The following is a 26,345-nucleotide window of genomic DNA, read 5'->3' on the forward strand; positions in this document are numbered from 1 at the left end:
TGTAGCGCTCTTGCTGGCCCTCTTCTTGACTATAGTGTTGGCCTACTGCCACTCGGGGCGTGTGGTGCACTCTGCACCAGTTCTGGCTGCTTGTCTAGCAGTCTCCTTCGGCCCTTTTCTTTCGTTCAGCAACTCCGGTTGTGATGTGGGATTGTGGCCACCAGGTGGCGCTGTGGGAATTGTCCGAGGGGCTTCAGCAGCTTTGCTCTCGTGTTGCGGGCCTGTTTTGCTGCCGGGTCGATAGGAGTTGCTGGGCCATGGCTCTCTGTCAGGGGGGGCTGCATGAAGGCAGGCAAAGTCCTCCCACCCACATGGGGGCTGCCGGTGTGGGAATGCAGGTGCAGGCTACAGGGAGGAGGCAAATTCGTGAGTACAGGCAGGCTGAGAGGGCCTGCGTGCCTGCTTGCTGTCCCGATGACTTTCCTGTGTGCACTCTCCACTCTGGTGCGGGTTGGCAGAGACGATGTTGGCAGTGCTCCCCGGGGGACTGACAGCGCTTGAGGCCAGGCAAGCCAGAATGAAGGTATGAAGGGGGTGCTGCATACTAATCTACTATCGCCGTACCTCTTTTAAAACTGGAGCAGCATAGGGGGGAGGGCTGCTTCATGTGTGGGGCTGCGATGCAGCAGCATAACGCAAGGTGGCGCTTACACCAGTCTTTCTCGGCACAGAAGCCTCCCTGAAGGTGCGGGCTGCGCAGCGCTGAAGACTCCGGTGCCCGGTTAGTGTTTGGTGCAGAGCTGTTTGTTCTTGGTGCCAGACGTGCTTTACTGTGTGAGAGTTCGGCCGAGGGAGTGGGCTGCTGCAACTCCCCGGGTTATTCTCGTGCTGCCAAGCTGCGACAGCACTTTGTAGGCGGGGAAAAGGGCGTGAGAGCTACCTTCCCTTTCTGGCTCTTCTTACTGCAGAATGTAGGGCGCGTGGGGCACCTTTCTCTCGCAACAGGGATCGCCTTGTGCAAGGGAGTCGCGGTGTGGCTAGTGGGTGCTTTCCGGCAGGGTTGTGGTGTCAGTGCTGATCACTGTGGTGCCGTGGCAACAAGGCGTGGCCCATTGTGCAGGGAAGGCGCATCTCTTTACATACGGGGAGATGACAGCCTTGTCAACGCTGCAGGCCGTTCCTTTCTTCACAGCGGCTGTGGAAACAGACATGGGGCATGCCGTGCAAGGGGGCGGTGGACCAGGGCTCGTACGACCACCCTGAGCTTGCCAGTTGACGTCGCAGGCTGCTGCCAGGACCAATGAACGCGCCACCACGCTCACAGCAGGTGCGGGGGTGCCTCATATTCAGGCACTCTTCTCCCCTCCACGAGGACCAGTTGTGGGGGAACCATGGTATGCGCGGACTCAGACCCGCTCGTCGCCAATGTGGTGTCGGGCCTCAGGCCCACATGATGATGAATGATCGACACGAACACCTGGAGATATGGTGTAGTAACTGGCCACGAGCACGTGCACTCGGGCCCTTTTATTGACGGGGCCACGTCACTCGTGGCACCCATGATGGATGGGTGTGGGGGTGCAGTGTGTCCAGCCCTCGAGGGAGTGGCTGGGGTTACAGCTTCCTGTGAGACACTAGAACGTGTCTCGCAGGACACTACAGTGCACTCGCGGGCCTGCCGCCCGCGGTTTTCCTTGGATGCTGATGAAAGAACTGCTGCCTGTGCCCAGCTAGCAGTGGTGAACCCCCCTGAGGCCGACTCCAAGCTGCGGAGCGGAGACGATTCACCAAGACCTGGTTGGCCTAGCGGACCTGGGTGAGTCGCAGAGCGGCGCTGGGGCCTAGGGAAGTGCGGACCTACGCTGAAAAGAGGCCCTGGCCTGTGTCCAGGGCCGGGAGCTGACTTCACGCTCCGGAGTTCTGAAGTGGATGCATGTTGCAAGGTGAACCCTCCCTCCCCTGAGGCGGGGGCTACGCTTCTTTTCTCCACTCTCAGCGCGGCAGAGGGTTCGCACTGGATCCTGGATGAACCAGCCCCATTAACCCGGGTGAGTGGCGAACCGGCGCAAAAGCCTGTGGGGGTGTGAGCATGATCGGATGAGCTGCCCTGGCCTGCATGAGTAGCAAAACGAGGGACGTCTGGCGTGATCCAGGGAGCGCCCTGCTTAGAACGAGGTGGCAGAGCCTGCCCACGTGGGTCCCTGTCCGCGGGCTGTGAGACTGGTAGCAGTTGCAGGCTGGGTGGATCTGTGGGCCTGAGGCCTGGCCATCACTGCAAAATTGGAGGGGTCCCTTATACGAACTGTGAGGCATGCTGACCTGACCCAACACAGGTTACCACTGGATCTAACCCATGTGGGACCCCTTGGCGGCATAATAACTCGAGCTGGGCTTGCAGGAGAGGTCTGCTGCCGCTCCGGGGCCTGTATTGAGAGCCATAGGGAAGACGACGCAAGGCTGAGGCTCCACTAGGATACAGCCACGACTGAGGCAGGGCCCGGAACCAGGGGTTGTAGCGGATTCAGCCAAACCGAAGCAGACTGCGGCCTTTGTGAAGCCACGAAAGTGCAGGCCTCGGAATGACCGACGCTTACCTGAACTTGCAGGCCTAATCAACGTGTGGTGTGCGGGTAGGCCCCCCTCCTCTCACAGGCCCCGAAAGAGCCCATAAGTAGCAGCCAGCCACACTCTCGCTGAACAGACGCACGCCACCCGCAATACGCCATGGGCAGGAACCGGATGGGCGCGGGAGTCATAAATCCTCAACCAGCCCCGGACCTCGCGCAGCCAGTCCAGTCTGATGTGGCGCCTGGCCACGGATCATCCACACTGGAAACTAAAATAGACTCGGTACTCCAAACGGTGGCGTACATTGGTGAGACCCCAGCACAGACCAGAGCGTCCCTAGAAAGCCCCATAGATAAGGTCATGTCGGAGAGCTGGCGGCGGAAACTGCGGAGATCGCCCCGGTCACCAAGGCGCTGACTGTTTATGTACAAGAACTCACTGCACGGCTGCGGTCACTGGAGCACAGGGTGGATGATGCGAAGGGCCACTACCGCCGCAACAATGTTCATGTTGTGGGACTGCCGGAACATGTGGAGGGCCAAGATTCATTCTCGTACGTTAAATCCAAGGTGAAGTCCCTGCTGCCTGCCGAGTCGCTCTCCCCCTACTTTGCAGTGGAACGAGCACACAGGGTGCCGTCAGGCCTGCCGCCACCTGGTGCAAGACCTCGCCCTTTCCTATTCCGCCTGCTGAACCTTAAAGACAGGGGCGGTGATACTCCGCGAAACCAGATGCATCGAGTCCATCGCTGTTGACAACTCTCAGGTCCTTTTTGTCCCGGACTACGCCGCAGGCGTACAGAAGCAGCAGAGCACTTTCCTCCCGGTCAAAAGGCGACTGCATGAACTGGACATAATATACTCCCTCATAAATCCGGCCCGTCTGCGATTGGTCGCAGATGGGTCTACTCACTTCTTCAGGGATGCAGCAGATGCGTGGCTCGAGTCCACAGGCCACCATACCTCACCAAGTCAGAGAGGTACCATAGGGAAGTCAAGCACGAGCCGCCGGAGAAGCCGTCGCAGAAGGTACAAATCGCGGGCGGCGGGTTTGGCAAGACAGCTGAAGACGGCCCCCAATCCAGAACAAGCGGTACTAGAAAGGCAGGCCGTCCTGAGAGCAGTGAAGAGCATGAGAAGCAGACGGCCTGGCAGGGAATCTGATGTTTCATCGGAACATTCGCTGAGCAGCGGCAGCTCAATGGCCATGTGGCCCACTGGAGAAGACTCGCAGTCACTCCCTGTGGTGACGCCACAGACTGCGGATGATTTAATGTAGTGATACGGTGCATTTGATGACCATGTCTGTATGCCGATACCACCAAATTTGAGTACCCAGCATCTCAGGTCAGTCAGACAGTTCACATGACACCCTGATGACACATGCACGGGCGCGATTGGCTAAGCTGGATCCCCTGTGCGCGTGCCGGCTGACTGGCGCCTGCTGCACCACACAAGATCCACACACCACGTGGGATCACTCAAGTCAAGCAGGCCCACAATGCTGCTGCGCTCTTTGCTCACTGCACACCAAACCCCCCCTGACATGTTTGAACCGGCGTGCATAACCGTCAGTTGCCACATGGGCAGATGTCTGTTGTCCCTCTGCTCTACCCAAGTTCAATCGCGCACAGCTCCCTCTCACGCCAACTCCATGAAGCATCGTTTACGCGAACTTTCAACGCCTATGTTTGCACCACATGCTCACAGACTACACTATACGCAACTGCCCTCCCCAGAGGTGTTGGGTGCACTCTTCTCTTGAAACATGCCACCCACCAACGTAATTACTTGGAATATCCGGGGGTTGCACCCCCACACAAACAGATATAATATCTATGCGTATCTTGAGAGTCACAAAACTCACATAGCGCTCTTGCAAGAGACGCACATAGCGAAGCCTGGGATCCATCAACTGCAGCAGCGGTGGAAAGGGCAGGTTCTGGCTACAGGCTATTCATCATACACCAGGGGGGCTTTAATCTGGATCAGGCCCGGGACACTCTTTACACCAGAAGAGACCGAGATTGATGCCTATGGCAGATATGTCCTATTTAAAGGGCAGCTGAATGGGAAGCACATGGTGATAGGCTCCATTTATGCCCCAAACACGATCCAGGGCAGGTTCCAGCATATGCCGTCCAACATACTATCGCGCTGGTGCGATGTGCCATGGTTGCCGGTGGGGATTTTCACACGGTTCTAAACACCATTGATAGGTCCTTCCCTCCACTGACACACACTAATGCAGCATCTAACGCGCGAGGACAGGGTGAGTGGCTACACTGCTGGTGGCTGTCGGATATCTGGAGGGCACTTAACACGCAGTTGCTCCTATACTCTTTCTACTCTCACCCACATGGACTACATGTTCGCATCGACCCCTTTGTTGCCACCCAGCAGGTGCTAACGCAGGTCCAGGGCAGATTACATGGCTAAAACACATTCAGACCACAACCCCCACATGCTGCAGCTGCAGGGTGATGAAGAGGAACCCACTACCCATTCCTGGAGACTGCAACCCCTGGCCCTGGAAGACCCTTCCCTTCCGGCAGGCTATAGATGAGGCGATAGTCGCATATTTCAAGTAAAACACTGGCTCGGTCACGGACACTGGGTTGCTATGGGATGCAGGAAAGGCTGCAATCAGAGGGTGACGCCCGGGCTTAAGTTGGTCCGTTAGAAAACAACTTGACGATGAAATAAGCTACATAGAGCGTACCCTCACTAGACTGGAGACCAAACTGGCTAGCGGCATGCAGCAGGCAATAGACGCGCAGAGACAGAAACACATGGAGGAGCTAGAGAAATTACGCTGCCTAAATTACACCTCACATGCAGCACGCACACATGCCGCAGCTGATAGTGCAGGCAGACTACTCGCGCGCCTGATCCGTCAGGAGCACACACAGACACATATACTGCGTTTACAGTCAGCCACTGTTCAGATACTCACCAAACAGTATGATGTGCATAAAGAATTTGTGTCGCACTACACCAAGGTATATAAATCGGCGCACCACGTGTCCATTGAGGAACTGGACTCCTTCCTCTCCCCACTACCCCTGCCGTAAAGCACTGCCGACCAGCGAGGGGAACTGGACAAGACGATCACATTGCTGAAAATACAGGAGGCGATCCGCTCGCTGGCCCCTGGTAAAGCCCTGGGGCCTGACGGCTTCCTGGCTGAATATTATAAAGCATATCAGCAAGTACTGGCGCCGCAGCTTCTCTCCATGTATAGCAGCGCGCTGGAGTGTGGGCCCTGCCGTGTACACTATGTGAGTCAATGTTGGTGGCGCTGCCGAAGCCAAACAGGGACGCGGAGCTGCTGGGCTCATACCGCCTGCTTGCACTCCTAAATACTGATTATAAGATTTTAGCTAAGCTGCTGGTGTGCAGACTGGCCTCCCTGGTTCCGAAGCTGGTTTACATGGACCAAAATGGTTTTGTGCCGGCTCGCAGCACGTCCCTAAATCTCCGCCGGTTCTTCAGAGTGGCTTAATATGCTAGGGAGAGCTGGGACCATTCCAGATGCCTGGTATAAGATCTGGAAAAGGTATTCAACACCTTGGATTAGGGATTCTTGTTTGCTGCGCTCCGTAAATATGACCAGGGGGAAGAGTTCCTAAGCCTCGTACAACTTCTCTATACCCAACTAGTAGCTGGAGTTAAGACTGGCCCGCACCTATCAGACAGATTCCAATCGAGCGGGGTACGCGGCAGGGGTGCCCGCTCTCGCTGTTACTATTTGCACTGGCCATTGAGCCGCTAACTGCGTCACTGCGTAAAACGCAAGATGAGTGGGGATCCCCTTGGGTGATGGCATGTCTCAATATACGCGGACGACCTGCTTATTTACCTCCAAGATGTTAGGTCGTCTTATGCTTCAATAGAGCGAATATTACTTGAATTTGCTAACATTTCAGGACTCCGTGTAAACTGGGACAAATCATGCCTGTACCCTTTTTCGGAGACCACTTTGAACCCACGATTGTCCCTCAGCATCAAGCCAATCCATTGGCAGGAGTCGGCATTCCGATATCTGGGGATTCTCCTCAATAGAGGGCCTGCAGACCTTCTTGAAGGTAACCTGGTGCGAGCTATCACTGCGATACGTGCGCAGATGACTTTCTGGGGCGCTCTTCCTCGGACTGTCATGGGAAGGATAACGCTACTCAAGATGGTGGTACTCCCGCGACTGCTGTACCACTTTGTAAATGTGCCCTTATGCCTCAAACCAGCGCTGTTCAAAAGATTAGAGCTAGAAGTCCAGAAATGTATTTGGGACGGGTCGCGCAGCAGGGTGGTGCTAATCAAAATGTACCCTTAAGCAGCCAGCGGGGGTCTCTCGCTACCCAACATGGAACAGTACTATCTTGCAGCGCAGCTTCAATGGGTGGCGAGATGGCTTGATGCGTGCCATCTGGAGGATTCAGCGACTTGTGCCCCGGGACTCACCCACCCACAGATAGTGGTGCTGTTCCACCCTACCGGACAGGGCAGCTACTAGTGGAGGTGGCCCACTAATGCTTCCGTCACAGTCTGCGAGTTACCCACCATGTGAACCCTATTCTTGGCACGTCCGGGGGCACCAAGCAGTCACCACTGTGGAACTGCCCCAATAGGAGGAGGCGGTATCCTTACATTCGGGGATTTATATAGCGATGGCCAACTCCTGCCGTATGGTACCCTTGCAGAAGACACAGGCCTCCCCCGGGGTCAATTCTTGTTGCACGCGGCAGTGGTGCCCGTGCTACAAAAGGCATGGGATGTGAATTTGCAGCGCCCCAGCACCGAACGAGAATGAGAGGATACCCTCAGGAGCTCCACCCATATCCCCCGCAACGCCAGGTTCCGGCTCATACAGTACTACGTAGTCCACAGAGCATACTTGACCCCAGACAAAATAAATAAATACTTCAATCGTACCAACACCAGCTGCCCTCGCTGTGGTGAGCCAGGAGGGGATTTGCTACATTTACTATAGTCCTGCACATCGATAGTCATGTTGGGGAGTAGTCACCAGATGTTTAGCACAGTGCACAGAGCGCACACTTACCTGGTCGTGGGAGGTGTGTATCTTGGGGTTATACAAGTGGTCGAGTAAGAATAAAGTGACATCCCGCTACATTGACTTAGGGCTAATAGTAGCCAAGCGCCTACTTACGAGGCGGTGGAAATCCCCGGAGACACACCACCCCACACCCCAAGCGAAATCCTGGTACCAATCGCTACTTTTCTGGGCACAGGCGGAGAGCATAGCGCTATGTCGAGAGGACACGATAGGCATTAGGAAGCAGCCGATGGCAACAGAATGGGACGCAATCCTGACAGACTTTTGCGCCTTGTGGCAGAATCCCTCCGAGGACTCAGATAACACATCTGTGTAAACGACTGGCTAGCACCTGGTGTCCCGGACGAATGGTGCATGGCGAGCTAGCGCATAAGGCATAGACTCATCATGACAGAGCTGTGTGCCCCCCGGTGACATTCACCCAGGTCCAACAACACGACGCATGGCAACCACTATGAACAATGCACACATGCGTAGATCAAGAACAAGACAATCAGAGAAGCGTAGTTCGGAACGAGGACCCACCATCAATACCTTAAGTTCTTTTTAAAAGAGGAGAGAAATGTGTTATCCACCCTGTTACATCAATGTTATGTTGCTAGATGTTTTCGAAAAATTGTTTTTCATGGAAACGCACGACGGCTCAGACTACTTATTGATGTAAAAAAAAAAAGGTAAAAGAAACCCTTGCATTGTTATGTAACTACTGAACAGATGCGTACCATAAAATGGGAAAAAGCAATAAACAATTATTTTTTTTAAAATTATTTTTCATTGTTACATGCTTCCTTATACAATGTGGCATGAATTCTGTACAGTTGGGATCACCATACAGTTCATGATTCAGTCACTGTTGTCAATTGACAGATCGTCGGTCGGTAATGCATATATATTACCCCTGAAGTTATTCCACTTTCCCCACACCGGTTCCCACTTCTTGGGGCAGCCTCTGTGTATGTATACTGCTGTTTCGGCCACCATCGCCATATCCATATCCTTTTTTTTTTGTTGCGGATTTATATGGCGTGAACTCGACCCAAAGATATTGGAGCGCTTTACATGAGCACCGGTTACCTTACACAAGGACACATTCATTATTTTTTTCTTTTTGGTAGGCACGGGGATATTAAGTGGTTTGCCATGAATCACAGAATGTGGATGCGACCCCGAGGCTCGTACCTTGGTTTCCAGCACCAAAGTCGGCAGTCTAGCGGATGGACCACATACTCTCCCCTTACTCCTTACTCCAATCTCTTACAGTGGGGGTGGTACGCGCTCCCCATTGTTTTGCAATATTCCTTTTAGCTATGGTTATACCTAGTGTCACCCAGATTTGTGCTACATTATTAAGATCTGTGGCTTCCCAGATATTCAAAAGACCTCTCCTAGGTTCCGGAGGTACTGGGGCCCCACTGACATTCGTTATTGTAGACATCACTGCCTCCCAGTAAATTACAATTTCCGGACACTCCCACAATGTGTGGTAAAATGTACCCATTGCCCCACACTGTCGTAGGCAAAGTTGATTATCTGACCTTCCCATTTTATTTAAGGTCACCCTGGTGTAATAGATTCGGTGAACTAAGCATAGTTTTGACAAGATTGCCGCCTCCCTCGGAGATGCTAGCGCCTCCTGCCACTCCGTCTCATCCATGTCTCCCACCTCTTCCTGCCATCTCTTCTGTAGGGAAAGTGTGGGGTCGGGGTGATTATTAATAAGCTTCCGATATGTGAAGGACGTGGCTTTTTTATGCATGTGTTCTGTCAATAGCCTGTCTTCCAAGGGGGAAGCCTCTGGAAGGACGGTGTCAGGTAGAATAGCTGCCTCTAGTGCATGCCGAATCTGGTGATAGTGAAACAGTTCTGTAGGTGCCATCTTGTATTGGTCTTGGAGTTTTGCAAATGGAATTACCTTTCCCTTGGCCCGGAGATCGCCTACTTGCGATATCCCTATGTCATCCCATCGTTTGAATACTTTACTATTTTGCAGTGTACCTAACATGGCGGTGTCCCAAAGGGGTGTTGCTTGTGTGATCTTTTTATTCCAACCAAGCTTTCTGTGTACCGTGTGCCAGAGATGGACCGTATGTTTAGAGGGCCATATCAAGGCCCTCTGGCGGTTAGTGTTATATAATGGTCGGTTAAGTCCCTCTACCCTAGCGTAAGTCTGTCCAGATGATAGGCCGGATCAGGGTGTGGGGCATGTATCCATCCACTGGTTTATTACGGTCAGCTGGGATGCCCAGTAGTACATTTGTATAATGGGTAATGCTATGCCCCCGTCATACCTAGAGCGAAATAGTTTGGTCATCACTATTCGGGCCAGTTTCCCATTCCATAAAAGTTTGGTCACCTCCGACTCAATGGTTCGGAAATAGGCTGCAGGAACCAAGAATGGGGTGTTCTGTAGGGCATATAAAAAGCGGGGGAGTGCCATCATTTTGAAGAGTGCTGCCCTTCCTAAAAGTGTCAGCGGCAAGGCCTGCCAGTGTTTGGTGTCTCTACGCAATCCCTTTAGGGGTTCCAGGAGATTTAATGTCATGAAATCCTCCGAGTCAGGTGTTATATGGATCCCCGAATATTTAAAGCTGTCCTTTGCTATTTCCACCGCACAGTATTTAGGCAATCTCGGAGGCGGGCCTTGTAGGACATACAGTATCGATTTTCTCCAATTAATGGTATAACCTGATCACTTTCCATAGGCCTCGCAAATATTTAGGCTGCTATGTAGGGAACGAGAGGGAGAAGCCAGATACAGGAGGATATCATCAGCATATAGGGATATGCTATCCTCGCAACTCTCCGTCCAGCGGAGTCCGCAAGTAGCCGGGTCTTGTCGTACGCATGCCGCGAGTGGCTCTAAAACCAGTGCAATAAGCAGCGGCGATAACGGGCACCCCTGTCTTGTGCCTCGCCCCAACGGGAATTCCTTAGTGATGTGCCCATTCGCCACTACATGCGCAAGAGGGTTCGTATAGAGTAATCTTACCCATGAGTAGAATACAGGTCCGAAACCAAACCGTGTGAGGACTGTAAATAGGAATGGCCACTCTACCGTATCAAAGGCCATACAGGCGTCCAGGGACAATATCATGGCTTCTTCCTGTATCGTGTATTTACGGCCTAGTACACTCTGGAGTCGCCTCAAGTTCAGGGCTGTGTTCCTGGTCAGGGTGAATCAGAGTCGTGAGTTGGGGTGTAAGTCTGTTTGCTAAAACTTTGGCCAAGATGTTGGCTTCTGCGTTGATCAGGGAGATGGGTTTGTAGGAAGTACAGACCCGGGCTGTCCAAGCTGGTGTTGTACATAGCCAGTAGATAGGAGGTGAGAGTAGTTGTGCCTTTCCTAAATAGTTCAATAGGAATGCCATTTGGTCCCAGGGCCTTCCCTGACTGCATGCTCCCTATTGCTAACGTTAATTCCTCAGCAGTGAGCTCTGACTCTAATAGTTTGGAATCGTCTTCCGCTAGCGTAGGGAGACGGATGTCTTTAAGGAACAACTCTGCCTCTTCCTGGTCTATGGAAACTGCTGGGGAATAAACCTCGGAGTAGTGACGCGCTAATGTATCTACTATAACTTGGGGATCCGTTACTATTTATTTTATTTTTGGTATTTATTTAGCACATATATCACCAGTGGGTCTCATAGCGCTAGCTAAAGACACAGAAAGAAACTCAGGGCTGGCCAGGCAGCGAGTTAGAAGAGCCATGTTTTAAGTGCTTTGCGGAATTTTTTGTGGTCAGTTTCCAGTCGGAGCTGTACTGACAGAACATTCCATACCTCTGGTGCGCAGTTCTGGAGAAGGATCTGCAGCCGTTCATTACAGTACGGACCTTAGGGACGTTTAGAAAATGTTTAGTGTTAGAACGGAGGGTTCTAACTGGGTGATATTTGGTGAATTTCTTAGCTAGATAGATAGGACCAGCTTTGTTGAGTGTTTTGTGAAGTAAGCAACATGGTTTAAAGTTGATCCTTTTTTTGATAGGGAGCCAGTGGAGGGTTTTTAGACTGGAAGCCAATGGAGAGCGGGGGACGAGAGTTAGGACCAGTCTTGCCATGGTGTTCGGTAAAACCTGGAGTTTGGACAAGAGTTTTTCATTTATGGATGCAAGCAACGCGTTACCATAGTCCAGGCGATTGATAATTAATCCCTGGACGAGTGGCAAACAGGAGCAAAGGGGAATCCATTTAAAGATTTTCCAAACGGATCGCATTAGTCCATAGCATGTGCGAACCGTGGAGTTTACGTGGTCGGCCATGGAGAGTTTATTGTTCCTTATTACTCCTAGGTTACAGACTGTTGTCTTGGGCGGGGGGCATGGTCCCATTGAGGGCGGCCACCAGTCCGAGGACCAGATGTGTTGAGCATCGCCAAAGAGCATGATCTCAGTCTTACTCGCATTGAGCAGCAGATGATTTTTTGTCATCCAGTTATTGACAGTTAACATACATTGTTTAAATCTGTGTTGAGTGTCAGTGTGATCAGAGCCGAGTGATTAGTACTTGTGTGTCATCGGCGTAAGACACAGTATCGAAACCATGGGCTCTGATTATTTTAGCCAGAGGTGATACGTATAAGTTAAAAAGAGTAGGGCTTAAGATTGATCCCTGGGGGACTCCTTTGTTAATAATCTGGTTCTTGGACGAGAATCCACCCATTTGTACCTTCGAAGATCGATCCGTTAGGTAGCTCTTTATCCATTGTAAGGCAGGGCCCTCGACACCACACTCTCGTAGGCGGTCCAAAAGGATGTCATGAGAGCAGGTGTCGAAAGCGGCCGACAGATCGAGTAGAATTAGAATAGCAGATTGTCTGGCATCTAAAGAGAGCCTGATGTTGTCGACTATTTCAACCAGGGCCGTTTCGGTGCTATGATGCGCCCGGAAACCCGACTGAGATGGATCTAGAAAAGTGTTACTTTCTAAATATTTAAACAGTTGGTTGTTGATCAATGATTCCATTACTTTGCCAAACAGGGGTAAGAGAGATATTGGTCTATAGTTGGATAGTACTTTGGGATCAGCTGAAGGTTTTTTTAAAATGGGCCTAACAATGGCTTCTTTCCAGTGAAGGGGTACCGTAGATTGCAATAAGGAGAGTTTGAGAATTTTGGTTAGGATGGAAATAAATACTGGTGAAACCTTTGATAAAGATCTGAGCAGATGCTGGGTCAGTTGGTGAGCCAGATTTCATCTTCTTAAGTGCAGTAGAGGTGTCTTCCTCTGTTATAGTACTGAATTCTCTAAGAGAGTTGAGATGCTGGGGAGACGTTGCAACGGAATTTTGTGTAGCCAAAGCGTTTGTCGCTTGGGGGAATAGTTTATAGATGTCATCTATCTTATTCACAAAAAAAGCTGAAATGGAATCAACCCACTCCTGGGAAGCAGTGTGAGATGGTAAACAGGTGGGGGGGTTGGTAAAGTCCTTTACGATCTGGTATAATTCTTTGTGAGAGTTGTAAGCTCGGCTGATTCTATTTGCTAGGTAGACTCATTTTGCTGTGGCTATATTATCCATGTAATGATGATGTACTGTTTTGTAGTGATGTCTATTAGTAGCATCTTTAGTGAGTCGCCATTTACGTTCCGCCTTCCTGACGACCAGTTTCTCGCTTTTTAGATCGTCAGTATACCAGGGTGTGAGAAGTTGGCCTGGTATATGATGTTCACTAGTTAGTGACCACCTTGTACCATGCCAAGCAACCCTTATGGTGTGGTTGTAAGTCAACCTTTTCGGACTAGCTGCCCTAGTGGTAGCGTAGGCTAAGCAGTCTTTGAGGCTAAACTCGTGAAGCGTGTTAAGCCAGCTGTTTTACCAAATGCAACCCCCTTTTATACCAATGAAAGGACACCACACAGATATATATTCAAAATATATATGTATTTATTTCTCAAAGTAACCCCTAGTCTCTTTATGAGCACAGGAGCACAAATCGTCAAACAAGATTACAGTAGAATACACAGAAGTTGCACTTTATATGGATAGGCCCTGGTGGCCGCTCAAACCATATACTAAAATAGTGGTATAAGTACCACGAACAGAAAAGGGAAAAGGCCTAGGGCCTCTAGAATCGCTGGGCCTACAAGGAGCTAACTTCAGTTAGTGACCAGGAGGTCCACGGGTGGCGTGTGCAGAGCAAATAGTCACACGCGTGCTCCCATAGGTTTCAATGGGTGCGTTAAAAGTACAAAGTTACTGCAAAAAGGATCTTCCGGATGGACTATGACCTTAAGATTGGAAACACAGACACTAGAGATGTTACTCTACACTTGGGCACCGGAGTGCCAGCTTTACCTCACCCACAGGAGGCGGGTGCATAGGTGTCGAAGTGCGTCGGGTTTCTTCTATCGGGTCAATGGAGCCTGTGGACAAAGATGCTGCAGGCGGTCGGTCCGGGAGAGATGCGGTGGATCCAAGAGTGGATCGGAGTTGTAGAAGACCTGTAAGCAGAGGGGACAGTGTTCACAGTCACTAGCCAGTGACTAGCGTGGCACCAGGTGGGTACCAGGCGATGTCGGGTGCAAACAGGAAGAAAGGTGTAGCTTGTCTCTGCAGCCACGTGGTCCCTGGAGTACGACGACGTCCAGGAGTCGGTTCACGAGCTGTCCCACGCAGGCTCTCGCTGTCGGCGGTGTCGGCGACTTGATCGAAGCAAACAAGCCTTGGCAAAAGCAATTGTTGTGGAGAACAAGATAAGCTGATGGTTCTGACCAGCAAGGTCAGAGGGATTGCTCCTTTGGAGGGGAGCAAGGGCCAGTCTGGAGCAACCAGACCAGTGGTGTAGTTCTTGAAGTTCGTCGCCAAGATGGCTACTAGCCAGCGGGCCAGCAACCGGTTAGGCGCGTCGAGTGGCAAAATGCAGAAGGGCCCCACGCAGATCGTGGAGATGCTGGAGGGCTCACCTTTGGTGCAGATGCTGCTCGAGGGTTGGGCTTCTCAGATCCCAAAGCAGAACTTGGAGGGAGCCTCGGTTGTTGCGCTTGCAGCTTGTCGTCGTCGTTCCAAGATGGCTGGCTCCACGTGTCTCGGTGCCTCCACGGGTCTCCTCTTTTCAGGGACTGTGGATCGGGCGGTGAGAGGTCTGGAGGTCCAGGTCTTGTCAGTCTCTGGGCTCGGGCTCCGGCGGGAGGCGGCGGCAAAGCAGACGTTGATTCGCTGGATGGTGCTTGCGTTAGCAAGGTGGTCACTCCCTGACCACAGGGGAGATTTCCTTCAGTCTTCTGTGCAGCAGAATGTCGAAGTTCCCGTCTTCTTCTTAGTTTCAAGTTGATTCCAGTATGTCTGAAGTCTTAGGACACAGCTCCTACCTTTAAGCGGATTCTAGGGGCCGGACTACCTGCTAGGTCCCTCCCTAAGGGTGGGACCAGGAAGGGGGGTGGTTACACCCCCAATCCTTTGTCCAGCTCGCCCCGGGACTGGTGTGCCCCAGGACCGGTTTGAAATGGCATATGCACCGAGGCTCCTTGTGAGCCACAGGCATGTCTGGTTTCTTTCAAGCCCTACCTGACCAATACACAAAATCCTGTCTGGGGTGGTGCACGCACCTCCCCTGGCAGGAAACCCTTTGTCCACACCTCCCAAGCTGGAAGGACTCCCAGCAGCAGGAGGGCAGACTTGTGTCTGTGGTGGCAGCATCCATTTTGTGGAGCTGAGGCTATGTCTGATTTTACCCGGGTTTCAGGTACTGTACATGTCGTGTCCCTCTAGAAGGGTGGAATGCTAACCCCGTCGCCAGAATTGGCGAGGGGTTAGTATTCCAATTCGTATGACACCTTACTCGACATGTTTTGATAAAGCCAAACCAAAGTTAGCATTTAACCGCGAGGTTCATAATGCACTTAAGAGTATATGGTATGACGATATCTGGAAACAGTAGAAGGAAGTTGTTCCGACCACTGCAGACAGGCTCAGCTCATGCCAGAGCACCATCTCACATGGAACCAAGCACTCTGCCTTCAGGATTGTTAAGGCCTGCCATAGGAGTGACTTATAGGTTACCAGGTGTCCCATTTAAGGTTAGGTATAGGTATACTACACCTAAGTAAGAGGTGGTTACACCAACTTACCCCAGCTGAGTGATCAGCCAGTTGTGTCAAATTTGTTAGGCCAAGCCTGGGGTGGCATAATACATGCTTCAGCCCCTGGCAGGCCTTGGGTACACCAATGCCCTGGGTACCTAGTGTACACTGGTACAGGGGCTGACAGGGTGATCCACTTCCAATTGGTTATGCACCTAGGGTGCATAGTGTTAATTTAGTAGAGAGAACAGCAGGCTGGGGGTCTGATTGGCAGGCCCACAGCCTCAATATGTCAAAAAACCAGTGAAGCAAAAAGCAAAAATTTGGGGTGACCATAGGATAGCAGACCCTACTCTCCTACACAGGGGGACAGTTTCTTTGGGCATTTGTTTTTTTTCTTGAGAGCGATAATATCAAGTGACATAGTGATTGCTGTCTCGAGGCTATTAGCTGCTTCGTTGATATTATTCATTTTGGAGGAGACAAAAACTGCGGAGAAAGATTCCAACTTTATCTTGGTCCATGACCTGCTCAGTTTAAGCTCTTTCGTGGGCAGTGTTTGAGTCGGTGTCCCACGCATATGGAACCTTATTATGTAATGGTCCGACCATAGGACAGGAAAAGGTTGATCTAGCTCAACATGAGGGGAGTTAGTAAATACTAAATCTAGAGTGTGGCCGGCGCTATGAGTGGGGCTTGTCACTAGCTGTTTGAGACCCAGAGTGTCAAGGCTGGTGATCAAATCAAGTGTGTGAGGATCTGTTTCGAGCTCGGCATGGCAATTAAAGTCTCCTATGAGAAAAAAATGTATCTACGGTCAGGACGTATGGCGCAATAATATCAATTTATTAGAGAAATGGGCTTTGTTTCCAGGGGGTCTGTAGATCAGGGCCTTTTTCTGGGTTTCCGGTCTTGTGTTCAAGCTCTCTATTGTGAAAACGCAGATTTCACCCCAGTCAGCCTGTATGGCCTCAACCGTATGTAATTTACTGCCAGTTCTAAAAGCAATTGCAATTCCGCCGCCTTTCTTATCTTTTCTGTCATGTCTGATCAGCTGGTAGTTCTGAAGCATGGCTACCGAAATGTCAGGTTGGAAGAATTTGTGGAGCCAGGTCTCAGTGACAAAGAACAGGTCAGGATTTTCAGAGTCCAGGAGCGACCAGATTTCAAATGCATGTTTAGAAAGGGAGCGGGCATTGCAGTAGAGGCCTACCAGGTGCTTGGGGTCTGGATTTTCTGTCCTTACATGTGGGTGTTTTGGGTTTCTGTCTGCTTGCTTGATTTGACCATTGTTGGGGAGATACCTTTGAGCCGTGTGAACCCTAGCAATATGAGGAGGGATAATATCTGCTGCCAGGGTGCATCCTATATATAAGGAGTGGAGCTCCTGGCTAGTATATTGAATATTTGGCATCTCAAGGGTGAGAGAGGGGTAAGCAGAAAGGAAAGTATTAAAAGAGAAAATGGGCAGGGTACCTGGCGACGGACGGGCGCAGACGGGCTTGCCTTCGGCGCGCTGCCGGCGCGCCGCTGCACGCGTCGGCTCGGCGCACTTCTTTAAGTCTATCGGAAGTGGGCGGGACTGCAGCAGCACATAGACCGCTAACTGAGCATCCGGTTAAGAGTGCGGGAAAAATGGTAGTGTCAGCTCCCCTCTGCTCAATCCACACCAGCCGCAGCGGACCAGGGGAAAACAAAGGTAGTACAAGTAAGCGTCACAAGTTATACATTTTAAAACAGTTTAAAAACAAAGTTCAGCAGACAATCATCTCTGTCTGATCTGACCATGAGGAGAAAGTTTCTGCGTTGAAGCTGCGCGTCCGCTCGGCGAACTTCCTTAAGTCTACCGGAAGTGGGCAGGACTGCAGCAGCACATAGACAGCTAACTGGGCGTCCGGTTAAGAGTGCGGGTAAAATTATAGTGTCAGCTCCCCTCCGCTCAATCGACACCAGCCGTGGCGGACCAGGGGAAAACACAGGTAGTACAAGTAAGCGTTACAAGTTATACATTTTAACACCGTTTAAAAACAAAGTTCAGCAAACAGTCACACCCGGCGCAGGTTGTAGCTCTGCTATCCAGCGGCTCGCGCGTTCCTGTTTGTCTAGCCACACCAGTAACCGGACGGCTATATCTCCTACTTCATATATGGTATAGCGGGTGGTTGTCAGTCGGGTTTTAGCATCTTCCCACAAATATTCCTTGTATTCCTGTTTTTTGAGCTGGAGTAAATGTGTGTTAAAGTCCGAGCGGTCGTGAGAGTGTTGTGCTTCTAGTGTTTGTAGCTCGTGTTCGAGTTTTGAGACCGTGTGTGTCTTCTCCCTTTTGCAGTCCACAATTAAGGAGATAGCTTATCCCCGTAGGACCAATTTCTATGCTTCCAGAGAGTAAGGGGCGGTGAGACCGACGACAGATTTTTGTCAAAATAGTGTTTCGTGGCTGTGAGCAAGCCTTTCCAAATTTTAGGATTTTTGAGGTAGCCCGGGTCAATCGGGAATATGCAACGGTGTGTGGAAGTGTTCCACGTGAATTTGGCTGATATGGGGGAGTAATCTGAAATTCCTCTTGGTAAGTGTTATTTCCACAAAGCTCCCTACTTTATCTGCTGACGACAAGACATGATCTATTCCAGAAAGGCTATTATGGGCTCCGGAGTGATACGTGAATTGGCGTGCGTGTGGGAAGTGAGACCGCCAGACGTCTACGAGGCCTATTGTCTCAAGGAAGTCTGTGAGGATGGAATGGGAGCGGTGTTGTGGGTGCGGGGGCGCGCGGTCAAGATCATCATTAAGGGTTGCAATAAAGTCACCTCCCAGTATTAGCTCTCCCTCTGGGAGATGGAGCAGAAATGTTCCAAGCGCCGGGAGCGCTACCAAGTGGAGTGCGGGGGGAATATTGGCTATAACTATGTCGAGCAAACGCCCCTCCCATTGACATGCAGCAGCTGCAAAGCGGCCTTGATCATCTGTGTATATACATTTAATCATGCGGGGGGGCTGTTTCTTAATCAAAATCCCAACCCCTCGGGAGCCCGTGGAGAATTCAGAATGTACTATTGATTTGAAACCCCATCTGTCGAGGGCCTTACAGGTGGTGCCTACGAGGTGGGTTTCCTGCAGGAGTACCACCGCTGGCGCTCTGCGTTTAAGAAATTGGAGCACTAAGCCTCTCTTCACTTTATCTCCGAGGCCATTCACATTCCAGGAAAGTAATGGCAGGCTCTGGACCTGTGTGGACTGGGCAATAATCTGGTTATGGTGCGTGGTTACATGTGACATTAGGACTGTTGAAGTCAAAGCATTGTATCTGACGTATAAAGTGCGGTCTCACACGGAGATTGAATTGTTGTACCATAAACCTGAACATGAAACAGAAAAGAAAAAGCAAATGAAAACTAAGAACGAAAAACAGTTGCCCCACCCCCCTGCATGACGGTTTAGAAACTACACGCCTCCCCAACCTTGCAGAGTGCCTAGTTCCCATTGTTCAATACCTTTGTGGGGGAAGAGTCCACCCTGGTAAACCCCCCCAGCACCCGTTTCTTATCTGTTATGGTCTGTCTTGCAGCCGTGCACGGATCTCCAGTGGTGATCATAAGTCTTTCAAAGTCCCAGCATACCATCCGAAGGTAGCGCAGCAAACGGCGTTGAGAGCCATGACCACTTGACGGACTATTCATAGAGGGTGGTGCGGCGTTCTCATAGTGTCACGGTCACACACATTGAACAGGTGATTATCGCCTCCACATAAATATCCCTCTAAAAATCTTTGTATTTCGTGAGACAGTGTCTCAGGCTCGGTCTTTAATAGAGGTGCTATTGTGTTTGTCGGTTACTTGACTTTATTGGAGCCGTCGCGTATGATTCCTTCCTCTTGTTGCTGTGACTGAGATGCACTTGCTACCAGTCGATCATTTTCTCTTCCCGATCCTCCGCGATTTGTGACCTGGTGCCACCCATCAAGCCAGTCTTGGGCGTCCTCCGGGGACGTGAAGAACCACACCTTTCCGCCGGCCACTACCCTTAACCTTGAGTGGAAGATCATGGAGTATTTAAGGTCACGAGCGCGAAGTTCTTTCTTGATTGCCAGGAAAGTACACCTCTGTTTAGCTACGGCAGCTGTGTATTCAGGAAAGAACGAGATTGTACTGTGTTCGTATTGCACCGGAGGAGCTATTCTGGCAGTCTGCAGAATTAGGTCACGATCCCTGAAGTTGAAGATACGGGCCAGAATAGATCTGGGTGGCGCACCTGGTTTGGGCCGGCCTCCTGGGATTCGGTGGGCTATCTCGACCGAAAAGTATTGCGAAAGACCTTGGTCTGCAAGTGGTGTTTGATTAGGTCTTCCACGAAAAGGTCCACTGCCGGACCCCCCCCCCCCCGTTCCCTCTGGCATGCCCAAAATGCACACATTATTACGTCGGGAGTGGCCATCAAAATTGTCTAGTTTTGCCGGCATGGTTTTGTTTTCAGTTTCCAGGTGCATTACTTGTCTTTTGAGGGCAGCCGTGTCCACAGAGAGGCTAGCCGTGGTTGTCTCTACATCCGACACTCTGGTGCTCAATTTGTGGAAATCTGCTCTTATTAGCATGAGTTCCGTAGCGACAGTGTCTATTCTTGACTTGAGGGAGGAGAGCACCTTATTAAGCGTCAACATAATATCTTGTGACTTCTTCGTTCGCTTTTCCAGTGTGTTCCTCAGTGGGAGTCGCTGTATGCTCAAGCTGTTCCTGGCTCGATTTGGCACAGGCATATTTGTCTAGTTTGGTCTGGTGCACAACACGCTGACACCTGCCTCCCATGGTTCCAAACAATAGTTAAGCGGTTAGCTTTGCGACAAGTTAGGTGGTAGTACTCACCGCCGCCTGCAGTGTGTATGTGTAGCACACGCGGCCTGTCGGGTTTCCTACCCCCAAGATAGCGCCTTCTTGCTCTCCTGCTAATAGGCTGAGGCAAGGAGGGGGGGTCGCATCAACAAATATTGTGCCGTGATATGAAGGAGTCCTGAAGGCAATATCAAGTGGCCTTCCGATCCGCCCCGGGTGGGCAGTGCGCACAAGGCTTCAGTGAACCTGCTGGGACTGTCTTGAACCTGTAAGCTGCAGTTGCGGTATGGGCGTTGTGGATATGAATATTGCTCACTTTGAGGCCCATGCAGCAGTAGCGAGTGGCAGGTCATGAGGGCCGCCCGGAGTGCTGAAGTTGGCACTTGGGAGTATGGCAGACTGAGCACTCTTGTCCTCTAGACGGTCAGGTCTCACGCCCAGCGGCAGGTCCTGTCCTCCCCCGCGGTCCCATATACGTTTGCCACCACGGATGCTGCTTTCGGCAGTCCGGGAGCCGAGCACGGCCCCGCAATGCAGAGGTTCACACCGGGGTCCGCAATGGCACCCGTGACGCAGCAGGGTGTAATGGGCGGCAGCTCTGCCCAGAAGCGCCGATGCCACTGAAATCTGCTCAGGGACCCAGAGGGTGTTTTATTCAATGGGGTCGGTACCTTCAGGCATGCCGGCGCATGCCGCGCATAGTCTCCATCCAGGCCAAGTCAAGGCTCCTCTCACTTTCTTCCCCCAAGTGGGCCCGGCACCCAACGATCTAGCTCTGCCGTGCACTGCGCCACCAGGAACTCCGGCAGTCAGCTGTCCCGGTGTCGCACGCATGAGCCCACCAGTGCGGACCTCGCTCTGGGCCGCCTATGCAACCGTACCTCACTCGTAAAGATGTAGGATGGGCCGCCGAGCACCCGGGCCATCAAAGCAATCGAGGCCCGGCTCCAGACCAATGTACAGGCCACGAACGCTTCACACGGCCGATCTCTGTTAATTGCAGGGCTGTGAGCACCGAAACGGGCCAGAACAGTGCCCGTTGATCTCCGATCCCGCTGCCTTATGTTTATCGCTCACTGCTACAGATGAGTGATCGGATAATTGGGGAAGTCTGTGGAGGTCCGGAGCGTCACTAGGCGGCGGCCATTTCGATCAGCTGCCGGCCATGTTCCCCCCACAATAAACAAATTTAAACAAATAAAAAGAATGCTTGGCACGTCGGTGGAATCTGTCACTTGGTCAGTTAACAGATCTAGTGTTGGTAGACACCCGCACCCATTGCTCTCTGCAGTGGTGGAACCCCAACATTTTTCAAAAGGGCGTCCTCTCAGCGACTCTGTTCCACAAGTCGTGCTTACAGCAGACGCATGTCTCACAGGTTGGGGAGCACATCTCCATCATTACACAATTCAGGGTCTCTGGGAAGACAAACACAAATAACTTCACATCAACTATCTACAGCTTCCAGCAATATTTCTAGTGCTGAAGGTTTTTCAGTCTCATCTCACAACCAAAGTTGTCCTAGCCCGCACAGACAACAAGACAGCGATGTACTATGTACAAAAACAAGAGGGGGGGGGCACACTCTCTCTCCAATTGTCACAACTGTCTCAGACAATTTGGAAATGGGCAATCCATCACAAAATTCTGGCTGAACACCTCACAGGAGTAAACCATCAAATTGCCGACCTCCTCAGCAGGGAACAATAAATACACGAGTGGGAACTTAATCCCCAAGTTCTCCTTCCATACGTTCAACAATGGGGATATCCTCAAATAGATCTGTTCACCACAGCAGACAATGCACAATGTCCAAGCTTCGCCTCCTGGTCCCCACACTCTCTATCCAAAGGCAATTACCTATGGATGAATTGATTAGAGATATTTGCCTACGCTTTTCCGCCTCTTCCTCGCCTTCCAGTTCTGGTTCGGAAGCTCAGGCAAACATCCCACACACTGATTCCAGTAGCTCCCACATGGGCCCGTCAACCGTGGTACGCCACCCTGTTAGAACTCTCAGTAGATCCATATCAAAAGCTACATCTCACCTCCAGTCTCCTCACTCAGAACCCTGTAGAAATCAAGCATCCAAATCCCAAGTAACTCAACCTAGCGATTTGGCTCCTGAAGTCATAGAGTTTGGAGATTTCAAATTTGCCACCAGACTGTATGACTATTCTGAATAAAGCAAGAAACCCTACTACCAGAGCTTGCTATGCAGCAAAATGAAAACAGTTTGTTGTCTACTGTAACAACAAACAAATTCTACCTCTGGATGCTTCTATTCAGAACATTGTTTATTACCTTCTGCACTTACAGCAATCTGGGCTGGCTTACACATCAATTTGGTTGCATCTTGCAGCAGTAGCTGAGCTGCATATTTACAAAACAGACTGCATTTGTCTTTGTTCAATGTTCCTGTCATTAAAGCCTTTATGGAAAGAGTTATACCACCAACAATTCCCCTGGCACCAGTGTGGAATCTTATTATAGTTAGAAGACATATGGGTCCACCCTCTGAACCAATACACAAGTGTCCTTTACAGTTTCTCTCAGGGAAGGTTGCATTCCTCATTGCAATAGCATCATTATTGAGAGATGGTGAGCTGCAAAAATTAATTTTAGAAGAACCGTTCTTTCAACTCCATAAAGATGGTGTTGTTCTTTGCACCAATCCCAGATTCCTTCCTAAAGTGGTTTCTGCTTTCCATATTAATCAATCATTAGAGTTACCTGTCTTCTTTCCTCAACCTGATACAGTAGCACAGCCTGCTCTTCACACACTTGACGTCGGAAGAGCTCTATTGTATTATATCGAAAGAACAAAAGATTTTCGTAAAACAAAGCAACTGTTTGTTTCATTTACACCACCTCACAAAGGCAATCCTATTTCTAAATCGGGCATTTCAAGATGGATTGTTAAGTACATTCAAACTTGCTACGCAAAAGCTTAAAACTTTGGGCCAGATGTACAAACACTTTTAGCATGTGCAAACGGGTTAGCGACAAGTTTGCGCATGCTAAAATTGTCATGGCTATGTACCAACACATTTTTGCATTCGCAAATGAATTGCGACTCGCAAAAAAGTGTTTAGAGACTCGCTATTTGGAAGGAGCTTTCCCTTCCAAAGGGCCCAGCAGGCCACCATCCCTGGGAGGGCCTGCCATTTCCAATGGGGTTGCAAATTGCGAGGGGCTCATTAATCTTAATGAGCCTTGCAATTTGCGACCCCATGTGAAATCGCAAACAGTGTTGAACACACTGTTGTACATTTGATTTTGCACCTCGCAATTTGCGACAAATTGCGAGGCGCAAAATCAAATGGTCGTACATGTGGCCCTTTATCTATACCCTCTAAAGCGCATTCCACTCGCAAAATAGGGGCATCTATTGCCTTTTTAGGTAACATCCCTATAGCTCACATCTGTAAAGCAGCAACACGGTCTACACCACAGAGATTTACTAAACATTATTGTGTGGATGTATTAGCACGCCAAAAGGCACGTGTAGGCCCGGCAGCGCTAAAGACACTTATTCAGAGAACTGCAACATCTACTTGTTAGACACCACTTTGGGAGGATACTGCTATATAGTCTATGCAAAGCACGTGTATCTACAGCACACATGCCTCGAACGGATTATGTTACTTACCCAGTAAGCATCTGTTCTTGGCATGTAGAGCTGTAGATTCACTTGCGCCCTCCTGCCTCCCCGGACACCAGTAGTTGTTGCAGTTCTCATCATTTACATCACATACGCATGGACATCTCCATACTACACTTATTACATTCTCACCCTCTTGCGGGAAAACAATCTGACAATGGAGTCATGCCCATGCACACTATCACCGAAAGGAGGAGTCACCTTACCTCGTGACTGGAAAGACTTCTTCAAAGAAAAACAACTTGCAAACTTCCGAACCCAACACTAGCCTGCAGGAGTATGCAAAGCATGTGAATCTACAGCTCTACATGCCAAGAACAGATGCTTACTGGGTAAGCAACATAATCCTTTTTCCTCAGTTTTATGTATTCAGCGTACAGTTGTTTTTCATCAATATTTAATATGTGGATCTGTTCAGGCCATTTTATGTTGGGAAAGAGGAGATGAGAGTTTGATTCCTCAGTGCTCTTAAAGCATTTTACTTTTTCTTTTAATGACCAGGAAAACATTGTGTTATTATGTAAAGTACCTGTGATTACAATGTGGTGCTTTGGCTGAACACAAAAGGCAATTATGGTTTCACAGCTAAGCAGTGTCTCTGTAGGCGATATTTGCAGAGCTGCAACTTGAAGTTTCATCTGTACATTCACTAAACATTATTGCTACCACTCAAATGCCAGAGCAGGTGATGTCGTTTTTAATGCCGCTCTTAAAACTTTATTTGAATAAGGTTTTGACTGCTGTGCATGTTACTCTAGTCTTGCATCTAGGACGGTCAAGGAAGATCCTATAATGCAGCAGGAAGGTATATGCTTGTAATCCTAGCTCTGCATAGTAGGAATCCTAATTGAATTCATAAAGGACCAACCATCCTCCTCTAGTACAGTAAACCATTGCACTTTTGGGTTCTTGTACACATTCATTATTACCATCAAAAGGTCTGACGCTCTGGAGCAGCAGCCAGTGTAAGGCGTGATGAGATATGAAATCAACTGGCTACTCATAGGAGAAGTGTTCTTTTCAGCTTTCCTTTGTTGCTGCTCATCTGGCTATACTGTCCTTTCATTTCAGGTATGTTTAATGTAGTTTGGGCAGCAAGGTAAGGATTATGCTGCAACGTTTGTTTGTTATCATTACATAATATTTGGACATTTATTTTCAAGAAGAAAAATTATGCCTTAAAATTAATCGGAAAGTTCGACCTTAGATATTTTGTGTTTGTGTGTGTTTATATTTTTGTTATGTTAAAGTGTTAATGACTTAATTGAATATTCCTATGATGCAAAGCTTGGATTACATTTAAATAACTTGTTGTACAGTGTTGCAGGTACTTTAGACTGCCTGCCTTCTACTCACACTTGAGTGAGTCTGTGAGGATAACATGGCAAAAGAATGAAGACCTGGGCTCCTATGCCATCACCTTTTGCTCAGGACCATAGTCCTAATTGATTTTGTGTTTATAGCATCGGAGCACTGCATCTGCTTTTCTTAAAGGAGAACCTTCTGGTGCTCCAAACCGCTTCCCTCCTTCACACCTCATTAAACATTTCTGGTCTCTCTTACTCTCTCCCTGCCATTTTAGGAGAAGGTCCTGGAAAGAGTGACAGCCGTCAAGACCAAAGTTGAAGCGTTCCAGACCAACATTGCCAAGTAAGTCTGTATTGAGGGTTCTGAGGGAGTAACAGCAAGAGAAGTATAGAGTAGAAAAGAGGAGAATAATTCAGGGAGATAAAGGGATTGGATGAAAAACGGGGAGGTTATAGAGAAGAAATAAGGGTGGAGGAAATAAATCGGTAATGGAAAACAGAGAGATGGCAGAAAGAGAGGAAGAGAACAAAGGAAACAAACGACTAATTGGTGGGCTGGTGTTGTCACTTTTCATGCTTGTCTTCAGGTATTTCTTGGAGCGTGGCGATGCAGTAGCAAAGGCATCAAAGGAGACGAATGTGGTGAGTGAGACAAAGCATTACTTAATCTGTCCCATATATACTGGCCCCCTCTGCCCTTTAAATTCTGCATCCATTCTGTGTCCAAAATACTTCCTCCCTTCCCCCTCCAACAGGGCAGAGTGAGGAGAGATGGTGTTACAAGGGGCAGAATTCATCTGCCCAAGAGTGTTTCTGCGGGTGAACCTAAATGAGCCTAAAAAGATGTTGGGGGCAGCAGCCAAGCTATATGTCACATCAATATTTCTCTAGCTCTGCGGTTCTTAACTTTTAGACTTCTGTGGACCCCTACTGAATCATTACTGGAGTC

General features: G+C 49.9%; 1 long non-coding RNA gene across 1 annotated transcript; it reads left to right on the forward strand.

Annotated features, from left to right (window-relative positions):
- Window positions 1–312: 312 nt before the first annotated feature.
- On the forward strand, window positions 313–26,035 carry LOC146871198 (uncharacterized). Its single transcript, XR_014959516.1, has 3 exons — window positions 313–523; window positions 25,672–25,739; window positions 25,984–26,035. It is a non-coding gene; the product is annotated as an uncharacterized LOC146871198 (long non-coding RNA).
- Window positions 26,036–26,345: the final 310 nt, after the last annotated feature.

Source organism: Triturus cristatus, chromosome 1_1, assembly GCF_964204655.1.
Source record: "Triturus cristatus chromosome 1_1, aTriCri1.1, whole genome shotgun sequence".
In the NCBI taxonomy this organism is placed as follows: domain Eukaryota; kingdom Metazoa; phylum Chordata; class Amphibia; order Caudata; family Salamandridae; genus Triturus; species Triturus cristatus.